At 43.2% G+C, this 18,144-nt stretch overlaps 1 protein-coding gene and 1 non-coding gene across 2 annotated transcripts in view; one reads left to right on the top strand and one right to left on the bottom strand.

Annotated features, from left to right (window-relative positions):
- The window catches only part of Sash1 (SAM and SH3 domain containing 1), a 298,706-nt gene that overhangs the window by 29,454 nt on the left and 251,108 nt on the right, over positions 1-18,144 (top strand). The gene's annotated exons all lie outside the window — the stretch shown is intronic.
- The window catches only part of LOC148006824 (uncharacterized), a 41,254-nt gene continuing 34,939 nt past the window's right edge, over positions 11,830-18,144 (bottom strand). Inside the window, exons 7-9 of the transcript XR_015648996.1 lie at positions 14,202-14,304; positions 12,870-12,951; positions 11,830-12,420 (exon numbers count right to left, since the gene is read on the bottom strand). This is a non-coding gene — a transcript (uncharacterized LOC148006824). The remainder of the gene's footprint in view (positions 12,421-12,869; positions 12,952-14,201; positions 14,305-18,144) is intronic.

Raw genomic sequence — 18,144 nt, 5'->3', positions numbered from 1 at the left:
AAATGTCTCCCAAAGAATCATGTGCTGAAGGCCTGGTGAGACTAGCAAGAGGTGTATTGATTATGAGAACACTAACTGACCAATAGATAATCCTGGAGAACATCTTAGATGAACGGACTATTGGGAGTAGAGCCTGATTGGCAGAAGCAAACTTTTGAAGGGTATATGCCGTTTGAAGTTCTGTGTTTCTTTCTTCCTCATTTCCTGCCTCTACCTCTGTCTCTGGTCCTCCCCCCACCCCTATTTCTTCTTTCCTACTTCCCTTACCCTGCCCTGTTGTTCTGTGTCTCCCTGCATCCTGGATGCTATAAGATGAACAGTTTTAGTCTACATTGTCTTTTTGTGTGAAAGTGGTGGCTTTCTTAGCCCACCCTTGCTCTGAATGATGACACAGAGACCTTTGTATTTATTCAAAAGCTTCAGGCACTACAGCTATTCTACCCCAGCAATGCTGGCCTGGCCTTCTTCCCAGACACATGGCCTGTTACCTACCATCTTTGTCTCGCCCTTGGCCTCCTTCTTCATCTATGTCCCAGGGGTGACTCTCCCGATCCCCACCTGAGACCCCCTCTCTCTATGAGCGGAAGTCCCACCCTTTACTTCCTGCCACCAGCTTTTTATTGGCAGGTGATGATTTTACACACTGCATGAGAGGTTATCCCTACGCTCTTGAAGTGATGTTCTCCCTCATCAAAGGCTCACCACAATGGAGCCAGCCCACCATGGACTGAAACCTCTGAGACCAGGAGCCAAAACAAATATTTCCTCCAAGTCGTGTATCTCAGATATCTTGTCACTTCTGAAGATAGTCACTACACCTCCCCTATGAACTCCACCTACATACAAGAGTAGTTGGAGAAAAGTCAACAATCCTGCTCAAAAATATTTTTAAATTCACTCTGGGAAATGTTGTCATTCTATAATCAAATCAGTAGGCAGATTGCAGGGAGCTGGAGAGGATCGAGGTCAGTTGGAAGCAGAGACAAGGACTACAAATCTGCATCGCCAAATATTTCGCTGGCCTATGAGTTTGTTGTGCCATGTGGCTGCTTCAACTAGGGACATAAGACTTGTGTATACATAGCCTTTGTCTATTTTGTGCTGCTAAAAGTCAGAACCACAGATCTGATAACTTTCAAAGGATGTGAGCTGATTGGCTCATAGTTCTTGGGACTGGAGAGTCTAAGGTCAAGGTGTCAGAAGGTTATGTGTCTAATGAATCTGTTCTCTTCCTCCTACATGGTGCCTTTCACATTCTCCAGCAGGAATGAAGCCTGGATCTTTACCCTTCAGAAGGCAGAAAGGACAGGCGAGAGGAGCAAATTGGACTGAACTCACCTTTCTTTGACTGTATCATAACATCATTATATCAATGATCATTGATAATACCCATGAAAGTCATTGGCCATTGTTAAAGTTCCCACCTTTTAATAATGTTCACTAATGTCAATTACATTCCAACTTGAGTGGGAATGAGGAAGTAATTTCCACTCACGGCAGCTCTTATCACTAGGACCTGTTTACATGAGCTTCTCGTCAAACCTTGGACTTGACAATCCTAAGCAAAAAGTATAGAAGGTTTCTTCTGTAGGAAGTCATGAGAGTTAAATAATTGGGTATGCTGGCAATTTCAAAAGCAAATGTTTTCCTGTCAGGAATATATTATACCAAGGCACTTTCGCTGTAGCATGGCCTTCTATGTCTTGCCAGAAGGAGTAGCAGTGACCACTGGTTCTCTCACATGGACCCAATCCAGTGTTCTGCCATGACTTGGCAGGTTCTAGCTAGTGAAAGACTCTGTCTCAAAAAGACAACCAGGTAGATGGTGTTTGAGAAACAATTCCCAAAGTTGTCCTCTGACCTCCCCATGAAACGCACACACACAGACACACACACACACACACACACACACACACACACACCACAGTGGTTTAAATGACAATCCCCCCACCAAAATCTTGGGCATTTGAATACTCAGTCCCCAGTTGGTGGTGCTATTGGAGTAGGTTTAGGAGAGTCAGCCTTGCTGAAGGACAAATGTCACTGTGGTGAGACTTCAAGTTTCCAAAAGCCATGCACTAAGCTCTCTGCCCCTGATGCTTGCTGCTCAAGATGTGACCTATCTGCTTGCCCCTCCAGTTTCAGTAACTGCCTGCCACACTTCCTAGGACAGTAACAGACAGTGATCTTTTGGAAACTGTGAGCTCAAAGAAACCCTCCTTTCTATATGTAGCCTTAGACGTGGTATATTACAGAAATAGAAAAGTGACTAATTCAACATGTTTTCACAAACAGCTTCATGTGTGTGTGTGTGTGCGCACACACACACACACACACACACACACACACACACACACACACAGAGCCCATATATACATGCACAAATAATACTAGGAAATGTTATTCTATAAGAGTGTTTTTTATACCTCATCCTAACTGCAAATCCAACCTTCGTTAATACTTCTGCCCAGACAGGATGCCTGGGGAGCACCCTAATATCCAGCACATCTCTCCCTGCCTTGAGTCACACGTGAGCGAGCACTCATGCACACACCTGATGGGAGGCAACAGGCGTCACCTCCTAACCAGTACCCAAGCGGCGGCCCTCACACTGCCTCTGCATGACCCACCTCAGTTGAAAACTTCAGAGTTGAACCAGAGAAATATCCTTCAAAGGTCCTTATGAAATCCCTGTGACTCAAAGCCAAGGTCCCTCGATTGCGTCCGTTTTTTTCCATCTCTGAGGCTGAACCAGGGTTTCACTGAAGGCGGGGAGCACTCCAATGCACGTAGCCGGGACTAGCTGTGCTCCCCACACAGCGTAGCGTGAGTTGACATTTGGCTCAAGATTTCACTGAAGCTTCGGTTATCTGGGTTAGGTGAAGGGTAACATCCACTCCTCCCCGTTTTCATGGAGTAATTGCTAATGAATATAATCACGTTCCAAGGTCATCTGTTTCATTTGCAAGTTGGCAGCGACAGAAAAGAGGCAGCTTTCTTTAGAAACGATTAAGACATGGTATTGGGGTGAGGTCATCGGCTTACAATTAAGTCATTATTTTCCCCTTGCGTTAATAAATTTCAGTGATGGAACCCAGGATCGTGTAGCTGGCTCTCCAGCCAAAGACGATCAAGTGTTCAGCATCTGGGCTAGCTTCCCTGAGTTTTTGGAATACTTTCCCACACCCGAGCTGTGGCCGCTGACAGACTCCTTGCGCTACATGTACTGTGTGGGGCCTCTGCGGGCCAAGGCAGCTCACAGCATTGGCCAGCTCAGAACGGGAGGCTTCGCAACCCAAGAGACCGGGACGAGTTTTGATTTGGGGTTTTTTTTTTATTATTATTATTTAACATCCCCAGTTGTCTTTATTGTCACCTGATCTGCACTGAACTAATAAATGGAAGAGATATTCTTTAAAGAGGAAGAAAAGCTAATAGTTCTGGGCTCAGCTCCTTCAGCTGAGGTCAGAAGAAGTTTATCTGCTGCAAACTCCTAGGCGGATTTCCTCTCCCTCGAGACTCATTTTTTGCCTTCCTCGTCACTGTCTCTTTAGTTACGATTTTTATCTTTTTTTCTCTCTTACAAATAAAATATTTCAAAGCATCCAGAGACCTATTTGAGGAAAGCTCAAAAAAAGAAAAAAAAAGTCTGTAAAATATTTAAAGCCTATCTCAGGGAGAGAAATATCCCCTGGAATTAGAGCTGTCAGATTCTGGGTTCTTTGAAATTCCATCGCTCTATTAAAGATTATTGCTATCTCTGGTCTTAAGACAGAAAAAATAATCAGAAGAGCCCAGATATGAGAACTGAGTCCTGCCTGTCATCCCACCCATCCCTTTAACCACTTGTCAGACACTGAACAAATCATTTAACCTAGATGAAGAGCTGGATTGTGTCCACAGGAAAACCTCTCACGATCTGAGCATCTCTGAGCATGCAGACACGGACAAGTACTGCGATCGCAAATTTTCGAAGGTGTACTTCTAGAACTTTCCTAAAAGTACATGCTTTGAGATAAAAACGGGCAGACAAATGGCATCTCCCCCTACTTCTAAGACTTGAAATTTATAGACCCTTTGAATTATGTCTGAGGAAGCTATAGGACTATGCCCATTGTAAAGTCTCAGGGTACATATTTATATTCTGCATAAATATTTAAATGGAAAGTTTAGATTGCCTCTCAGCCATCATAGAGGGAGTAGGCTATAGTGTCACACAGCTTCATAAAGGAGGGAAGCTTCGTGCTTCAGAGAGTGGGGTTCTGGGAGCCAGCCACTCAACTGGGATTTAAGTCTCTGGCCTTAAGATATTGAATTGTCCTCCCCATACCTCAGTCTCATCTGTACATGGGCTAAGTCCAGTATCTACCATTTACAACCATTGTAAGGATTTCACTAAATCAGTGGTTCTCACGCTGTGAACCACAACCCCTCTGACAAACCTTTGTCTCCAAAAATATTTACATTTTGATTCACAACAGTAGCAAAATTACAGTTAGGAGGTGGCAACAAAAAAATGATTATGTGATTGGGGAGGGGGTCACCACCACATGAGGAACTGAATTAAATGATCGCAGCATTAGGAAGGCTGAGAACCAGTACACTAGATAATAATTCATTGCTAACAACTTCCTCTCCATTTTCAGCATTCAAATATGTATTTAGGTATGTTTTTTATGAGCTGAGCATTTGGTTAAGGATGAATAACATTAGTTCCTTCTGTATGAATTGGCTACTTCATTAATCCTTGAATAATTTTCTTTCTTCTTTATGGATTGGGAGCTATGTTTTATTTATATAAATTATGTGCAAGTGTGTTCATGTGCATGCGTGTGCCTGTATATGTGTGCGTGCATGCACATGTGTGCACATATATGTGTGCGTGTGTCTGTCTGTCTGTCTGTCTGTGGTCTAAAAGTCAAGCTTCTTGCTAAGCAAGCCTGAGAGATCCCCCTGTGTTACCTCTCCAACACTTGGATTACAAGTGTGCGCCACCACTCAGGTCTTCATGTTTGAGAGGCAAGCACTGTATCTTCTCAGCACCAAGTTTGGTTTATGTTCCAAAGCATCCTGGTTATAGAACACATCCTTACTTTAGGTCACTCTCAGCATTTGGGGTCTATTAACTGTCGGTCTTTTCAGTGTTCCATGTTTGTACCCGTACGATCTTACATCCTGATGTTTTTATTAGCCTTCTTTTTTACCTAAAATCTAGCCTTTGGCCCAGTTTTAAGAGAGCGTTTTTCTTTTTTTGCAAAGAACTACCTAAAATCAACTCCTTGTTATTCAGAGGGGCCAGAAAGGGTGGGAAAATATGTGAATGACTTCTCCAGTGTGGTGGGAACCTGGAGGGGAGAACTCTTCGCACTCTTCGGGGAAGCCAAAAAGGCGGAGTTCCATTTTATTTTTTTTCTTGGCAACATAGTCTCTGAGAGTCTGACTGTCTTTGGACTCCCTGTCTTGGGAGCACGGAATTGGCCTGGGAACACGTTCATGCCCAAGCCATTTCAAAAGCTCTCTGCAAACAACAAGGACTCTGACTTCTAGTTCCCAGTCTTTCTCAGGGTCAAATAAAATGTGAGGGTGCATCTGCTCCAAGTCCCTGTCACTTGTCCCTCATACCGCATTGATTGTTATGATTTTCGCAGAGACTGTTCTTATCACTGGCAAAGTGATTGACAGGTTCAAGGGTGGCCTCAAGAGTTGATTAATAATACTCTCTCTAGTTTATCAGTTTACCACTGAAAAATACATACTGCATTTTAGTACGTAATCTATCTATCTATCTATCTATCTATCTATCTATCTATCTATCTATCTATTGTATATATATATATATATATATATATACACATATCTGTCTATCCTATCTATCTTTTGGTAGAAATATCCATGGATCACACTGTTTTTTAGTATTGCCTTCCCCCCCCCCCCTGACAAGCTCAAGCCAAAAAAGGGAAAATAATGTCAATGGGTTAGGGCTGTACTCTATAAAAAAAAAAAATCTAAGTGCTCTGGTCTGTTGGCATCCAGTGTGCAATGGTAAGTGTTATTTTTAGCCTTACTAATGGTATGACCCCCCATATGTTGGCCACCCTGTTGAAACAGGATGTTGCAATTGGCAGATCGTATGGGAGAGCTCGAATTGGATGTGATTGAGAGAGTTGGAATCCTGCTTGAGAGCTGGCTCTGAACTTCAGCTCTGCCATCATGATAGCTGGTTGAGCTTTGTCACCCACTACTACCTGCGAAGTATGTGGAGGTGACTAACGGTCTTAGTTTATATATATATAAGAGAAGGAAGCCAGCTCATCAGAGTTAAATGAAATGCAGTTTTCCAAAGTGGGCTATGCAGGGAGGCATGCCTCAAGGCCACTTGAGAGACCTGTGGACTCACTAATTATCTAAGACGTGAGGCCTCTCCTGTGACAACCAGTCTCAGAGGACCTAACCTTCCTCTAGCCATTTCCTCATTTGCTAACCCAAGACTATTCTCAGAGTTCCCAAAAGTTCTCTGAGACAAGGCTGGAACTTTCAGATAGTCCAAGTAAAGGACAGAGGCTGGCGTATGGCTATGGACCCCACCCTCTGCTCAGAACTCGTCTCATCCTCTCTTCCAATCCAGCATCCCCAACTGCCTACAAGCCTTTACATAACCGCCCACTTCTTTCTGGTTCTTGTCCTCAAAAGGCATGTTTTCCCTGCCTGTTTGACACTGGAGAATAACTTTCTACCATGCTTGGAAGCTGTCTTTACTCACAGGGTATGGCCTGTCCCATGACCTCTCGAAATGACCCTATCAGAACAGTTTATATGTGGACGGGTAAATGCAGTGTCAAGAGATTATTTTACTGGTTATTATGATAATAACACTGGGTGGGCAAGTGTGCTTAGGTGTGAAGGGACTGCTTGCAGTCTTTACTATGGTATGGAAGGAGCGAGACAGTGCTCAAGACCCACTGTCAACCCGAAATGTCTTTAAGAGAGCATGTCGATGCTCAAAGAGCACATATCAGATAAAGCGGGGATCGCTATGGGTGCTGATGATTCTTCTGGAATTCTGTGTCTGGTGCCTGCTGTCTCAAGACAGCTGGATCACAGCTGAGCCCCTGCTCACAAGGTTCATCAAAGCATGTGTCCCTGGGGAGGTGGGGAACAAAATAAGAGAAAGGTCACGCCTTTGACAGGGTGGATTCTGGCTTTGCCTGACCAGAAGGCAAAAGACTATCAGTTAGTTTTGTGTATACATGTACGTGTGTGTGTGTGTGTGTGTGTGTGTGCGCTACAAGCTATCTCTCAGCATTCCTCTTTTAAGCCCAGATTCCAGTACCCCATGTTCAGCTCAGTTGGTTGCCAGGAGCCCTCCCAAGAGAAACAGCTGCTTGTAAAGAGAAAACATGCGCAGCTCTAGAGGCTCAGACTTTTAGAATCTGCCAGCCTGATAACTTCCTGTCCGCTTATGAAAGCAAACAACGGTAAATCTTCTCTTTCTCAGCCCAGTTCCTGGCTGAGCCTCTCCCAAACTTGGCTCTGTGCGGAGGTAAAGAAGATAACAACCAGCCCATAACAACTAAACTACAGATGCCATTAACAAACTCAGGTCCTGACATTAGAGTGCACACAAACAGCTTATCCCCAAGCCACAGCCAACGCATGGCCAGAAGATGGGGCTCCGATGATCTCTGCTTAGGGCCCCTGAGCTCGTCCTCTTACCTCGGCCCAAGTGTCGCTCTGACAGAAGCCAGTGCTGACTTCAATGGGTTGTTAATTTAACCACAACTAATTATCCCATCACGAATATCCTTGGCAGTCTCTACTGTGGCTTTTTTAGTATGACAAGGTACAGAACTCCCAGCACAATTTATAACCAGAGGTAGTTTTCTTTCAGAAAATGGTAAACTATATTAAAGACAATGGGATGGAGCGTGTTGTTCAGATTTTGAGTTTGAAAAAACTAAGAATTAGGCTTTGAAGCATCTTTTTGTCTCTCATGTGTGGGTGTGCACAAGTGTGTTCTCAATTCTCTGTCTCTCTGTCTCTCTGTGTCTCTCTGTCTCTCTCTATCTCTATCTCTTTCTGTCTCTCTGTGTCTCTCTGTCTCTCTCTATCTCTATCTCTTTCTATCTCTCTGTGTTTCTCTGTTTCTCTGTGTCTCTCTGTCTCTCTGTGTCTCTGTGTCTCTCTGTCTCTCTGTCTCTCTGTCTCTGTCTCTCTCACATACACACACACACACCATGGAAGAGTGAAGTTAAATCAAAATAAGACTAACAAGATAGATGATAGATAGATAGATAGATAGATAGATAGATAGATAGATAGATAGACAGACTGACAGATTGATTTACCCAAATGAATGTCTTTTTAGATTTATATTTGAGACTAGCCTCTAGCTCACTATGAAGCCTGAGATAACCTTACATTTTGAACCTCCTGCCTCTGCTTTGAGTGTTGGAATTATAGACACGCACCCTACACCAAGTTTTGTGTGATGCAGGAGATGAAATCCAGGGTAGCCATGCTAAGCAGACATTCTGCCAACAGAGTGAGCTCCCCAGCTCCCTAAAGAGAGTTTTTTTTTTACCGTCGCTGTCATTCAGTTTGTGAGTTTTCCTCTGCAAAGACTTCTCTAAGACACAAAGGAGATTCCTGTTGCCGCTGAAAATGATCTTCAATGACATCCAGTCTCATGTGTCTGTTGTTTCTCACATTCCTCAATAAAGGCCTTCACCTAGGAATAGCTTTTCCCTGACTTGAAGTTTCTCATCACTGCTGGCAAGTACAAAAGGATTTCCCATGCCACTAACCCTCTGCCCGACACAAAACAAACAGGGCTGTATATACTGAAGGGCAGAACTTGGAGGAGGGAAATGCTTTGTGTCAAGCACAGGCAGGTGTGAAATGTATCTGAGGACTGCAAACAGAGGAAAGAACTTCAGCCTCCAAATACTGCACACACTTCCATGATGAAAAGGTAAATTAATTAATTAGTAAATAAGTGACTTGAGCGGAGAGGTGGCTCAATGGTTAAGAGGACTTGTTGCTCTTGCAGAAGACTGAGGTGTGGTTCTCAGCACCCACGTGTTTACAACTTGGAGTAAACCAACCTTGACCAATTAAGAGCAGACTTAATTTGTTTGCCTTGCTACATGCTTGCTAGTCCCCAAAGGAGCCGCATTGACTTTATTATTCCTTTTATACATTCCGTGAGTATTTAGTGAGCCCTTTCTTTCGGGTGCATTTGTACTAAGTATCATGCACAATGCAGGTGGCTCCTGCTAGAAAGGAGCTTATGGTCTTTGAGGGGACAAACAGTTTCAATCTTCTGGGTATAGCTGGGGATAGGCGGACCTATAATTCCAGAACTAGGAAAGATTTTTTTTATAAAAAAAAAGAAAGAAAGAAAAAAGAGGATTTTGAATTCAAAGCCAGCCTGAGCTACACAGCAAGACTACACCAAAAAATGATAGAAATAAACCATATTTAAGGTGAAAAGTCCTGCAGAATATAAGGAAGACAGCCAAGAGTAGCTGTCCTTGGAGACGTAAGGTTTGCTTTGGTCAGTTTGCCATGGACTTCAGTGTAGTCTCATAAGGTTGAAGCCTCAGCATGAATGGTCTCTCAGAAGTAGTCTCGTGTTGGTCAAGCAATCACAATAACTCATAGAAAGCTAAAGTATTAATTCATCATCAGAACTAGAATCATCCACGGATATCATGAGACTACTTGATGAGCACAAAATAGAAAAAAAAATGCTGTTTAATGAAAGACCTTGGGGATCTAATTATATTGGGTTAAGGTACACGCATCCTCCTGCTATAGTGATCAGACCTGCGACTATGATGGGACCAGCCAAAGCTTTATGTAAGATGGTGTCATCTCCAGTGGACATGGTCATGACCAAGGTTGGTCTGTCCCAATGCTCAATGCAGATACATTTGACAGTTGCCACCCAGCCATATTGACTAGACAGATGCTACGTCCAGGGTTGGCCAGTTCAAGAGCAAAAAACTCAAGTCTGAGGGAGGATTAAGCCTGCACTGGTTTGTGAGACCTCTGTACTTCAGGTGTTCGTGGAGCAAGCTCAAAGTTCAATCTACAGTTGCATGCAAAGCTAGGAGCCACGGTGGCTTGTGCCTACAATCCTAGTGCTTGGAAGACAGGGTCAGGGGGTTCAGAAGTTCACAATCACTGGCAGCTCTATAAGTTTTTTGGAGGCATAAATGAATGGTTAATATCACCAGCATCCAAATCTTCAGACTCCCCCTGCGTGTGTACATGACATGAGTTTGTTTGTTTGTTTTTGTTTGTTTAAAGAAGGAATTACTATATCTATAACATTTTATTTATTTTCATTTTATGGGTTTGAGTGTTTTACCTGCGTTTATATTTGCGTATCACAAGCATGAGGTGCTCACAGAGGCCCCAAGAGAGAATTAGAATCCCTGGAACTGGAGTTAGAAACGGTGCGAGCTGCCACGGGTGGTATGGATGCTGGCAACCGAATCTGAATCCTCTGCGAGAGCAGCCAGCGCTCTTAGCGGCTGAGCCATCTCACCAGCCCCGGCAATTATTACATTTGATTACGGACTATTGTTTCCAGCGAAATCATCCTCATCAGCGCTCAGAGAAGTGTCGCTTTTCAGAAGTCTCTACAACATTTTGCATTTCCAATCAAAAAGGAACAGTTCGGGAAATCGGACGCTTTCCCCGTGTCTTTCCCTGTGGACCTCAGAAGGAGATTCACTTGGCACTAGAGAACCCCATGTAGTGTGTAGCTGTGTGTTCCCACGGGGGAGGATGCACAGAAGGATGCTGGGAGAAAGTGTGCATCTTGTCGAAGCTGTGAAGTGGTGATAGAATTGCCTGGTCGTCAGTGGCAACCACAAGAGACAGTCAAAGAAGACAAGCGACAGTTCTTTGGCTGTATCCTATCCTTTTAAACTAATGTATATAAGCGGTGCTATTGGGATTCAAAGCTTCGCATGTTAATAACTAGTGATTGGTTCATAAAACCTCAGCAGTTTACCTAGTCCAGGACAGCTGCTCGGTAAATATTGGGTGGCTGACTAGAAAACAAAGGACTGAATGATAAATGCATGAATGATTAAATGTGCAAGTCGGCAAAAGGCTCTCTCCTGATGCAGAATCAAATAAGAAAGACGTGGATTTATATTTTTATTGATTGTCTACCAAAAGGTATACAGGGCCTAAGGCAGTGTTTAGAGAATTTGGTAAATGTACGCCTAGTGGTATAGATTCTGCAAGTACACAAACACCTTACTAGGGCAAACAGTAAATGAAAAAATTATACGCAGGGGTGTGTGTGTATGAGAGAGAGAATTCTTGTATGCTTGTGTGCAGGTGTGTGTACATATGTACATGCATGTGTATGTGTGTTTGCATGCATATGCATTCATGGGACTTGATGGAGAGACCTGGAGGGGCTTAAAATTAACATTCCCATGCCACAGATTACTGACATGTAAACTTTCTGTGTCACTTCAAGCTGGACATTGGATGCTTCCAGGAGCACCAAGGTACCATGGAAAAGCAAAGGCTTGAGAGCCATGTAGACAGGATGCTAACATACAGCTTACCCTCCATTTGACCTTGACTGGGTTTTCTTGCCTCCCCAAACTCTCAGTTAACTCATCCTCAAAGCAGTGATGATAGCATTTAGCTCCAGGTTATCCCAGAGAAATCTGTCTTGAGCACTAACACTCATGTATGCCAGGACTATTCCTGCATTACATCATTAAACCTCACAGGGGCCATATGAGAAAAAACTCTTTGCAAATGAGTAAACTAAGACAAGCAGAGGCTCAGTAATTGCTCAGTAATACAGCTTTAGTGTCTGTCCACATAAGGCCCTCCACAGATAATAACAGCCATTATTATTATTATTATTGTAGTCTAAGGGTTCTCATCTTGTGTCTAGAACAGTGCATCGCAGATGTCAGCATGTCATGAACACTTAAGAGAACTCCATCTTTACCACACAGAGAAATTATCCACAAGGTACGAGCAACTTGCCCACTCGCAGAGCAACAGATGAACTCCAGGGACCATGCTCTTTACCCATGCCTGTCACTAAGGGTCTCTGAATCTATCTCCTGGACCAGAGAGGGGGACAAAAAGCTCGGGATGCTGCAGAGGTGGGTCCCCAAGATCTTGGCCTAAAGGTCATTTGAGTAGCTAAAACAGAACACCTAGAGGGTTGTTCAAAAGCTGGGGTGTCATGCATCCTCTCACTCTGTCTTCTCATTCTTGAACCCCTAAAAATCGTCCCTCTGCCAATTCCTAGCAGGGAGGAAAATATTAGAAATTCTGCTTGAGCTATCCATCGTTCAACTGATAAATCTTCAAGGGTTCTTCAGTAATCAGTCACTTGCAACTTGAGATTGCATTCCAGGGGAGGGGCTATAAGGAGAAGACAAAAACCTGTGTTATTTGTCTTAATAGAGCCTCCTTGTAGGCTGCAAAAATGGGGTCCAAAATAATCTGAATTTTAAACGGCCTTTTACAGACAGTGTAATTGGGCCGGGGAGATGGTTTGACTGAGAAAGCACCAGCTGTACAAGCATGGGGAACAGTGTTTGGATTCCCAGACCCACAGCGTTAGGTGGGCATGGCATCCTACCTCTAATCCCAGTCCTTGGAGGGTAGAGACAGGGATCAGCAAAGAGGCCTGGTTAGTCAGACTAGCCACGTTGATGAGCTCTGACTTCAGTCATTAGACCCTGCTTCAGTGAACGAGATGGAGTGTGGTCCAAGAAGACACCTGACATTAACCGTGGGCTTCTGCACACACACGTCAAACACTGAAAAACACATGCATTCCCCACATATGCAAGCATGCATATACACACATGTATGTGACACACACACACACACACACACACACACACATTTTCAAATCAGTGTAATGGGTCTCAAGTCTTGCACGTTGACCTGTAATTGAATACGAAAACAAATTAATTTGCTTTATATGCCTTGTCAATAATGCTATGTGGACCATACTTCTGAAAGCTACTGCTTTGATTTAGAATTTTAAAATATGAGCTGGGCGTGATGGTATATGCCTTTTGGAAGACAGAGGCAGGCAAATCTCTGAGCTTGATGCTATCCTGTCTACATCAGGACAGGCATGGCTACACCAAGAAACCCTGTCTGAGAAAAACAACCAAACAAGCATAGTGGGTGCTTGTATCTATATTGATGGACTATTAAATCCCTCCCTCTCTCCCCACCCCCGTGTGTGTGTGTGTGTGTGTGTGTGTGTGTGTGTGTATGTGTCTGTGTGTGTATGTGTATGTGTCTATGTGTGTGTCTGTGTGTGTGTATATGTATGTGTCTGTGTGTGTGTATGTGTATGTGTCTGTGTGTCTGTGTGTGTGTGTATGTGTCTGTATGTGTGTGTGTGTGTGTTCCTTCTTTTTATTTTTTATTTTTTGCATTCTTCAGACAGTGTCTCTGTACGTATCTCATTCTAGCCTTGAGCTTGCAGTCCTTGGTCTCCTGAGTGACCAGGCTACAGCCCTACATCCACCATGTATCAGCTTTAATCTTTCAGTGTTTCGATGTGATTAGTCACATTAAAAAAAAAAACCTAAAATTTTTTTTAAAAGGGAAACAAGAAAAGTCCCTTACCCAGCATCCGTAATTTCACACCAATTTCCGAAGGACACCGTGCCTCGTTATGACAAGAAATTATTCATAACGAGTGCCTAGCATATGGATGGCATCCTTTATTTAAAACAATAAAAGAGTCATCTTTAGTAGCTGATGGAAATAAATAGGCAGGCAATTTTTAAAGGGAAGAAAGAGGAAAAAAAAAAAAAGACCAACCAGCAGGGCTCTGTAATAATTGCGTGTCACCATAACATCAAGTAGCTCATCCTTTTAAGGACTCGTTATGTTGCTCACCCATTATGTTCCAGGGATGGAAAGAAAATGTAGTCATTCACAGAAAAGTAATGACAGGATCCTGCCGGGTTTCCTAATAGTATTGACTAGACAGGAGAGTTATAGCTTCCAAGCAAAGAGTGGTTCTGTATTTGGAATTGTTTGGCTGCCAATCAGAATTTTTTTCTCCTCTTAAAAATATCAATACCCTTGAAAAATATCAAAGAGACTGCAGCCAGGTTTTTTGATCTGACTCTGAGAGCGCACAGTTTCCAGGTTCTGGCCCAATTACTTGCCTGCAGAAACCTCTTCTGCGGTTGCTGGGAAGGATGGTAGGGAGAGACGCTGTCATGGTGCCCCTTGCTGGTCAACCTGAAGAAAATCTGGGCAGTTCCATCTCTGTGGGAAGGAAGGCAAGTAGCTTAAAGCCCAGCATTTGCAGCAAGCCTTAAGCATCCTTCGAAGGATGAGAAGGGGCACCTGGAAACTCACCAAGAAAAACTGTGGGTTAGGTCTAAGCTGGTTTCAAAATAAATCCAGGTAAATGCATTCTTCTCTCTATGTACAAATAATCATTTTTGCTTGATTGTGCCCCCCCACAAATATCTCTGGCCTCTCTAGCCATAAGGGAACTAGATGTCCACCTCCTCAAAAAAAATCTATAATTGAATTCTCAAGGCCTCCCCAAAAGAAATCCAAAAATGTCCTTCTACGGAGAGACAAAGTGTCTCTCCTAATGATGCATTAAATGATTGGTAATTATTTTATAACTTATGACAAGTGAATTCCAATTATAGTGATTTCTTCTGCTTGTGATTTTATTTCAGAGGTGTGATTAATTTAAAACAATAACCACAACAAGGTTTGGTGGAAAGTTGTCCATCAAAGCTGATTAAGTTTTAGGAATCAAAGAGCATCATCAGATTAGATGTATATCCTATTTGGAATACCAGCTCAGTGGGGGCCTTGGGCTTGGAATTCTCTCTCTCTCTCTCCACAAGGAACTCATTAGTAACTTGAGTTCACGAGATCCAGCGCTAGGGACTAGAAACGTGTGCTCCGGCATACTAATAGTGATGTATGAACACCAGCTATGAGGCAGTACCAGAACACATGCACCCAACCTGATGTTCCCAGCTATGGACAAAGAAAGTCTGAGGATTCAAAATCCTAGACAGCATCAAGAATCCAGAACGGCTAAGACAGTCTACAAAAAAAAAAAAAAAAACAAAGGGGCTGGGGATTTAGCTCAGTGGTAGAGCGCTTACCTAGGAAGCACAAGGCCCTGGGTTCGGTCCCCAGCTCCGAGAAAAAAAAAAAAAAAAAAAAAAAAAAACAAGCAAAGCTGAGAGGATGGCTCCGTGGGTAAAGTGTTTGCCTCAGAAGCATGAGAACCAGAGTTCAGATACTCAGAAGCCATATAAACCCAGACATAACAACATGTGTATATCAGGCGGGCACTAGATGAGAGGCAGAGACACAATCACACATGCGTGCGCGCGCGCACACGCGTACACACACACACACACACACACACACACACACAGTGGAGAGAGGGGGAGGGAGGAAGGTGGAGAAAGAGAGAGAACTGGGAATTAGCTCAGCTGGTAGATTGTAAAAACTAAGTTTGCTCTCAGGACCATATAAACCAGGCATGGTGGTTCACACCTATTATTATCCCAGTACTTGGGGGAAGTAAACACAGAACCAAGAGTTCAAGGTCATGCTCACCTACAAAGTGAGTTCAAGGCAGAACTGCATACATAAGACAATGTCTTTTAAAAAAATAAAATAAAAATAAAAATAAAAAAGGCCTCAGGCTAGAGAGGGCCGCTGCACAGCCATGGTTACCATGCCGGGTGGGCAGATCAATGAGATAGTTCAAAAATAAACTCTTATATTTATGATCGATTGATTCGCACCAAGCATACCCGGGCAGGGCTGGGCGGTGACCCAGTAGTAGAGTGCTTGCCTTGCATGCCTTAGGCCCTGTACTGATTCTCGTGATCATAAAACCAAGAGTGTTGAGTGGCCACCATTGGGAAGTAAGCAACCAGGATACCTGTATATCACGAACTAAAGAATGGACCTCAACCCTCTTTGATCCATAAAAGTCATCAAAGATCTAGATGTAAAAGGAGGGCAGAATATGAGTAAATGTTTCCCTAGATTTTTTTTAAAAGATGAAGTCACAAATTAAGCAACAACAACTTGTTTTCCAGAGACAGCTTCTTACTGTGTAACCGAGACTGTGCTCAAATTCATGAGCCTCCTAAACCAGTCTCCCAAGAACTGGGATTACAGGCTTGCACCACCAAACATTTAATTTGTTAAAAATCATAATGATTAAAGCATTCCCACTTCAAAGAACACTGTCAGGAGGTTGCCCATACATTGGAGTAAATCGCTTGCAAAGCATACCTTTGGTAAAAAGTCTATATCAAAAATTTGTAAAGAATGGTAGATATCAAAACAGAAAAAGGTCTGGATCGATATCTGTCCAGAGAAGACAGATAAATGGTCACTAAATGCTGTTTGGAAAATGCAAATCCGAACCACAGTGAATTACACTTCACACTCCTTAGTAGGACCAAAGCAACACAGAGGCTCTGTTGGAAAGGGTGTAGGGAAATCGCAATAAAGCAGCCATTTCCGAGTGTGGGACTTTCTCAGAGGTAGCCACACATTTCCATAGAGTTCCCCACACTGAGTGTATAGGAGAGTCATTTTGAATAACATCCCATTCCTGAGCACACACCCAAGACAAAAGGAAGCGTGTGTCTACACAAAACCTTGTACATGAATATTTGCAACACGACAAACTGAAGAGCCAAAGGTAGCAGTATCTGAAATGTCCGTCTTCCTGATGCACAGATAAACAAGACAGCAAACATCTATGTCATGGTTTACTGTCAGTTATAAAAGGGGAATAAAAACTGATACGTATTAAATCATGGGTTAAAACTTGCAAAGAGCATGCTATGGAAGAAGCCAGACTCCATAGCATCTCAGTTCACATTTGGTCTGCCAGAACCATACCAAAAATGATAATCTGGATTACTTAACCCATGATCACCTCCTCACCGTTCTGGAGACCGGAAGATAGAGGAATATCTTCTTGCAGTCAGTTATAGTCTTACTGTTCTTTGCTTTGCGATCTTGGGGGAAATCACACGTTCTCCGATCATTCTCCATGTAAGGATGCCAACCCTATCAGCCTTCCTTCAAACTCCATTACTTTATTAAAGATCCAGTCTTCAAACATATCTACCATGGTGGTTAGGGCCTCAACGTGTGAATGTGGGTGAGGACACGGACATTTGATCTCTAACAGCATCAGACACAACATCACAGGGCAGATTCCCTAGCATCAATCTATTCAGTATGGAGTCTACAAGGCCAAGATGAAGGCATTAGTCTGGCATGTTTGATCTCTTCTAATGTTTTTTCTCCTTGGCTTGTACATGGCATTTTTGCCCCATGTCCTCACATGGTGTTTATTAGGATTACACCAACCTCTGGTATCTAACCCTGTTTTGATAAGGACAATAAGACTAGTGTCCCATTCCTAGATTCTTAGGACCTGGTTTTGGTGTTGTTGTTGTTTCTGTTTTATTTTGTTTTGTTGAGATATGGTTTCACATATACCAAGTTTACACTAAATTTGCTATATAGCCAATTAATTTGAATTCTGGGTCTTCATTCCTAACCCCCAAGTCCTGAAGTACTAGATGGCCAGCTTTTATATGGCAGTGAGGATCAAACCAAGTTATTCATGCATGCTAGGCAAACACTCGACCGACTGAGCTACATCCCCAGCCCCAGAGCCTCACAAGATTTTAATTACTCTTTTAAACACCAACTTTCAACCACAGCTGTATTAGCGTTCAGGATTATAAACGATACTTGGGAGGCAGCATGTCTCAGAGTGCAACACCTACCTATGTGATACTCCGAGTAAGCAAGTCTGTAGATACGAAAAGCAGATCTGTGGTTTCCATGTTTGGAAACACGGAGGACTGGGAGGAAAACTAAGGGGTCGGTGGCTTGTTGTGATGAATGTGCTCTGAGACTGACTATGATTTTGGGTCGCAACTCTGAACATGCTGAGAACGGCTGGATTGCCTTTAGAGTGTGTGTGTGTGTGTGTGTGTGTGTGTGTGTGTGTGTGTGTGTGTGTGTGTGTTTAAATGCATGCCTGAAGGCATGCAGAGTCCTGAGGTTGATATCACAGGTCTT

Source organism: Rattus norvegicus, chromosome 1 (assembly GCF_021556685.1).
Source record: "Rattus norvegicus strain SHRSP/BbbUtx chromosome 1, alternate assembly SHRSP_T2T, whole genome shotgun sequence".
Taxonomy (NCBI): domain Eukaryota; kingdom Metazoa; phylum Chordata; class Mammalia; order Rodentia; family Muridae; genus Rattus; species Rattus norvegicus.
Note: the sequence above shows the minus strand (reverse complement) of the source record. Positions and strands in the feature narration are given on the sequence as shown.